The sequence below is a fragment of the Lactuca sativa genome, chromosome 6, assembly GCF_002870075.4.
Source record: "Lactuca sativa cultivar Salinas chromosome 6, Lsat_Salinas_v11, whole genome shotgun sequence".
Taxonomy (NCBI): Eukaryota; Viridiplantae; Streptophyta; class Magnoliopsida; order Asterales; family Asteraceae; genus Lactuca; species Lactuca sativa.
In genome coordinates this window covers 54,460,358-54,466,305 of record NC_056628.2, presented here as the reverse complement: position 1 = coordinate 54,466,305, position 5,948 = coordinate 54,460,358, and positions in this window count along the sequence as shown.

The window sequence follows — 5,948 nt, the reverse complement described above, 5'->3', positions numbered from 1 at the left end:
GCAAACTCCATCTTGTCCGTGAAGTTGTTTGTGTATTCATCAATAGACATGCTTCCTTTCTTCAAGGTAAGGAATTGGTTTTCTAGCTCGAGCAGATTTTGGGTTGAGCAGTACTTATGTTTGAACTACACCAAAAACTTTGCCCACGTCAGTTACAGGGGCTCATTGGGGCTTAGAGTTTTCCCCAGAGTGTTCCACCAACGAACCACGCCTCCTCTGAACTGGTGTACCGCAAACGTGGTTTGTAGTTTGCCTCTGCAACCACACGTCATGAAAGCTAACTCCATCTCCGAGATCCAATCCATGACACCGATCGGATCTTCCTTTCCAGTGAAAGTCGATGGCTTGCAAGTCAAAAAAATCATTGTACTTGCATCCATTCCTCTCGACTTCGTCATCCTGGTTGTTTTGTTGAACTATTGGTGGGTTGGCTTGACCAACGGTCCCATTGTAGTTCCCACCTTCTGACTGCCCATCGTTCAATTCGGGCTGTTCAACTGGCATTGTAGGTTCGTCCCTATTTTCATGCAACATATGCCTCATTTCTTCCCTTTGTTCAGCTAACATAGCCCGCATCATGGCTTGTACTCCAGCCATGGTGATTGGCTCTGGTGCAACTTCTACTACGACTGGTATTTGCTGTATCACTGGGGGCTGATCTCGGTTCCCATTTGCATTCACGTTTCCGCTACGGGTCCTTGCCGTCCTGATCTATGCACCGAATAAGGTGAATCTAGATCTTTATTTAGGATTGATGTTTAAATCATCCTTATCACTCCAAAATGTTTATGTGCTAGTTCTAATATCGAAGTTAAACGCTTAGAATCCTAAACACATAAGGTTTCCAGATTCGTTCGGCAATAGACCATAGATCCGAACAAATAACAACATATCAGATACAACCATTTAGCACATAAAAGCATTTTAGGCACAATTCCTAAAATAAGCTAGTGCTCACACCTCACAATCATCACTTAGCATTCTAAATTTAAGTCTAGAAATAAATACATATTCCTAGTTCACTTAAACTAATGCTCTGATACCAACTGTGACATCCCCATTTTCACGGCCAGAAAAGACCGATTTTTTTATGCTTTATAAAAAATCAGAGTATCTCTTTTAAGATAAACGTTGCGAAATTTGTCCCCAGAAAAACATGATAATTACATTATCAAGGCATTTCCGAAGAAATGTGTTTTTATTCATTTTAAAACATTTGGAATGTCATCGTCAATACAGAAACGTAAGCATAAACAGAACTTACATTCATTATCTCTAGTGATTTATATCTCCTTAATCTCTCAGTGTAATGTAACTTCATATCAACACCTGAGATATATAAATAAGCTGAGTGGGTCAGGTTTGGAAACCTGGTGAGTACATAGGGATTTCAATCCCACAATGTTATAACATATATATATAAACTCACACAATATACGATTTCCCCATATATATATAATCAACTCTTACCCCACCCCGTCAGTCCTCACAATGAGACTATCCATACTCACTGACCTTAAATTTTACCTCTTACTTCGGATCTAATCCATGCTCTCGAGTCCTTGACTGTACCTATTCCATACTCTCGGATGAGGGACAATTGGTCTGTGTCTAAAGCCATACTCCCCGATTAATGACAGATGACTATGTCCTGTCCATACTCTCGGACTAAGGACAGCTGACTATGTCTTAATCCATACTCCCGGATTAAGGACAATTGACTATGTCTTAATCCATACTCTCGGATTAACGACAATTGACTGAGTCCAATCCATACTCTCGGACTAGGGACGAATGACTATGTCTAATCCGTGCTTCTGGATCAATGACATGTTTAAGGGTTCTATTCCCCGTATATATCTCACTCGTACTTATAAGGAGATACTGCCCAATGACCCTCATAACAAATTTTAGGTTTACTCATTACCCTAAATCATTATAAATAACTAGATATGTTCTTTAACACGTAATACAGACAACATCAAATAATTTGCACATAAACATATATTTAATACATTCAATCAATACTTTTATTAAAATCATGTTCATGAAAGGGACTATGCACTCACCTGAAAAAGGTGGTGATTTTGCCTTCGAACAGCGCTTCGTTATCTCAAAACAATTATCCCTCGATAAAACCTAGTATCAATATCACTAGGGTTTAGTTTAACGTTAACCGCGACTAATTAATAGTCTAGCTATTATTATTATTATTATATAAGCGTTAAACAAAACTCTATATAACTCATAATAATAGCCCGAATAATTATTTTAAGGGCCTAATAATATTACTATAATTATTTCAAAGTTATATTAAAAATTACGTAGGCGTAGCTCACTTACAGCAGGTTTTAAAGAAAACCGGCTTCGCTTGGAGCAGCGTTTCCGAACCAAAAGACTCTTTATCTCAGGATTCCGGGAGCCTCGGGGCTTCCTTCGGGAGCTAAGGGGTTTACCTAGGGTTTAGGAGGGTTTAGGGGAGCTAGAGAGAGAAAGTAGTGAGAGAAAGAGTGGAGAAATGAGTGAAGAAGCCGGCTGACCTCACTTCCTTTTTATAGCCTGCGAGGCCTCGGTACGCTGGGCGTACCTCGGACCTACGCGGGCGTAGAGCTTTGTTCGTACAACACGTGGTGCGGCTTCGGTGGGGCGACGTGGCTTGCTCTGGTCCACAGAAGGGTAGAACGTTGGGCATGCGAGGTTTGTACGCGAGGCGCACACGGTAAGCGGGGCGTTCGATGCGAGCGTTGGGCGTCCGAGATGCGACGTGTCAAGATCTGAAGCGAGCACTGTGCTCAACAAGCGACGGCCCTGTTCGAGCCACGTCATCAATTTCGCATCAGATTTCGCTATTTGCACACTCGACTTTAAAAATTCGTAACTTTCACATACGAGCTTCGTTTTCAACGTGCTTTGTATCCACGCGTAGGCAGGAACGTAATCTACAACTTTCTTTTAGACTCTGTCAGCTAATTTAAATTAATTTTAAAAGTTATACTATTTAACAGGCCGGGATAGGATTGGTCCGTTAAAATCTCATAACTTCTTCATTCGACGTCTGTTTTCGTCTGTCTTTTTATCATTACGCTAAAAATAACGAGATATTCGATTCTCGTTTAGGTTGTGTCGGCTAAAAACCGCTCGATCTAATATTCGAATTTCGGGATGTACACTGCTAAGCTAAATCTTCGAAAAATCATAACTTTCTCATACGAAGTCAGATTTGGGCGTTCTTTTTATGGATGCTCTCGGTTTAATGTATTCTACGACTTTCGTTTAGGTCGCTAAGTCTAAAACTCACTCTATCGAAATTTTACTATTTATGCTTCCCGGTATCGTTTCGGTTCCGTCGCGAAACTTCGACGGGTCATAACTTCTTCGTTATAACTCGGATTTCGGCGTTCTTTATATGTAAGAAAACCTTGTGACATATTCTACAACTTGGTTAAGATTACTTATTCTAAATAATCTTTTGTTGAAAAATCATTTTCGACCCCTATTATCTCTAAATTGACTAGCTCGGATCTACGGGCGTTACACATTATAAGTCTAATGATAAATTAACTAAACCTTTTATAATCCCCAATATTAGTTACTTTAGGAAAATGTGAAGTTGGTGCTAACCCATGAAATTACACTTTGCACTTAGCTTAAGTCATTAGTGGATTGTGTGTGGTTAACCGACACACTAACTTGGATTTAACAAGGTATGCAAAGGGTAACTTAATGTTTATCATGGTATCGGTGGAGCGCGTGTGGTTAACCGGCACATCTATTGTGTGGTAAATATTAAGGGTACCAAGTATATTTGCATGGTTATTCACACCATGTTTTGTGATCCTCGGCATCCCAGTCACAAAACTTGAGAGGGTACAATCGAGATTGAAACATGTCATTGAAAAGTTCAATGAATCTCAAATGATCTAGGAGTTTCAAATCCAATTAAAACCTAATAAATTATTTAGTTTTTCATGGTGGAAATTCATGAATCGTCATTCGCCTACCTTCAATTATTCTATAGCTTGGATTACGACATCCCTCTTCCAAGTTATATGATATTGTGTTGTGTCCTAGCCTTAATATTTCATATTGGGTGTTATATTAAGGACTTTAAATCAACTATCTTGAATATCTCCCAAAAGATGTCTGGTTCAAACAATTATGATCTTCCCAAATCTCTTGGAACAAGCTTTCCTAATGAAGATGATGTCTTAGAAATCATTCTTCACTTCCTCCACCACCTCCAATTATTCTCCCTATCCCACAAGTTCTTGAATAGTTCAAGGTCACTCAAGCCCTATTGGCAAGCAAAGTCTATGTGTGCTCACATCTTGGAGATAAAGTCACATATTGACAAGCCGGGAGAGTTGGGTGTCAAAGTCTTGAGAAAGTTGGTTGTTCAATCACTTTCTAAGTCACATAGTGAGTTCATTTGGGACTACTATGTAACAGACTATGACATGACCCTTAATGATCTTATTTATTTGCTTGGTGCTGCTGAATCAACAATGATTTGGAGCTCTGGTAAAGCAAATTTGATTAGTAGATCAACTTCCCAAACTACCATGGACATTGACAAGTGGTAACATTGGATATCCAGAAAAGCTTTCTCTTCCCAATGGAAACGGATCGGCCATAGTCAACTCGATTGACCAAATGGTAAAGAGAAAGGAAAGTCTGAGATAGTCCCATGTACCATTACCAAAGAGTCCATATGGTTCTATTGCCAAAGGAAGGGGCATTGGTTACGAAGCTGCACGAACTACATGAATGATCTGAGAGGAGGTCAAGTCAAAAAGTTTGACTCTACTTCAGGTAAGTCCACTATCTAACTATGTTAAGTTCCTTATTGATGATTCTTAACACAAAATGTGACTCGGTTACATTTTGATGTCTGGCAGGATCAAGCAATGGGAAGGAAGCTTAAAGAAAGAGTATGTTGAATCTGATCGCGAAGATGGATTTCAATCGCATGGTTCGAAGATCGGATTCTTGAGCTACTACTTAGAGAGTTATGATAGATTGCTAGAAAATATGTAATAGCATAGTTTTCATTTAAAGTTTCATTGTAAGGAAAATGTTTTTTCTGCATTTTTATAAATAAATAATTTTATTTTATTTTATCATATCTCCTTGCAATGGCATTTATGAAAAACTGATGTTTGTATGTTTCTAGCAATAATGGAAATGTGAATTTGATTCTTTCATTTTTGGTAGTGTCTAAATTTACCAGATAAGGAAAGTCTCTCATGACCCAAGTTTCAATTAGACCAAAACTTGCAATCATGTAAGTTGTATAGTATGATGAATGAGAACTTTCAGCTTTGGAAAATTAAGACTAATTCCTTGTTCACATGTATATGTGAGTCAAGTGAAGGACTAAGGGATCGATTACACATTCTTGTACACTAGTGAAGTCCACCACAAAAGATCGATAAGACTATTCGTCATTATTTACTAAAGGTTAGTAAATATGGTTATACTTACAAGTTTAAGTATAATTCTGAAACGTTAGAAAAGTTTCTATGTATGGCAAAACGAATGAGAAGAATCAAATTTGGAATCATGCAAGTTGTATAGTATGATGAATGAGAACTTTCAGCTTTGGAAAATTCATACTAATTCCTTGTTCATATGTATATGTGAGTCAAGTGAAGGACTAAGGGATCGAGTACACATTCTTGTGCACTGGTCAAGTCCACCACAAAAGATCGATAAGACTATTCGTCATTATTTACTAAAGGTTAGTAAATATAGTTATACTTACAAGTTTAAGTATAATTCTAAAACATTGGAAAAGTTTTGATGTATGGAAGAACGAATGAGAAGAATCAAATTTGGCAGAAAGATAAAAGTTTCTCAAATCCGAAAATATGGGAGAGTACTTTAGTATCATGTTTTATGATCATCTTAATGGTTGTGAGACCATATCACAATTCATCCTCTAGGGT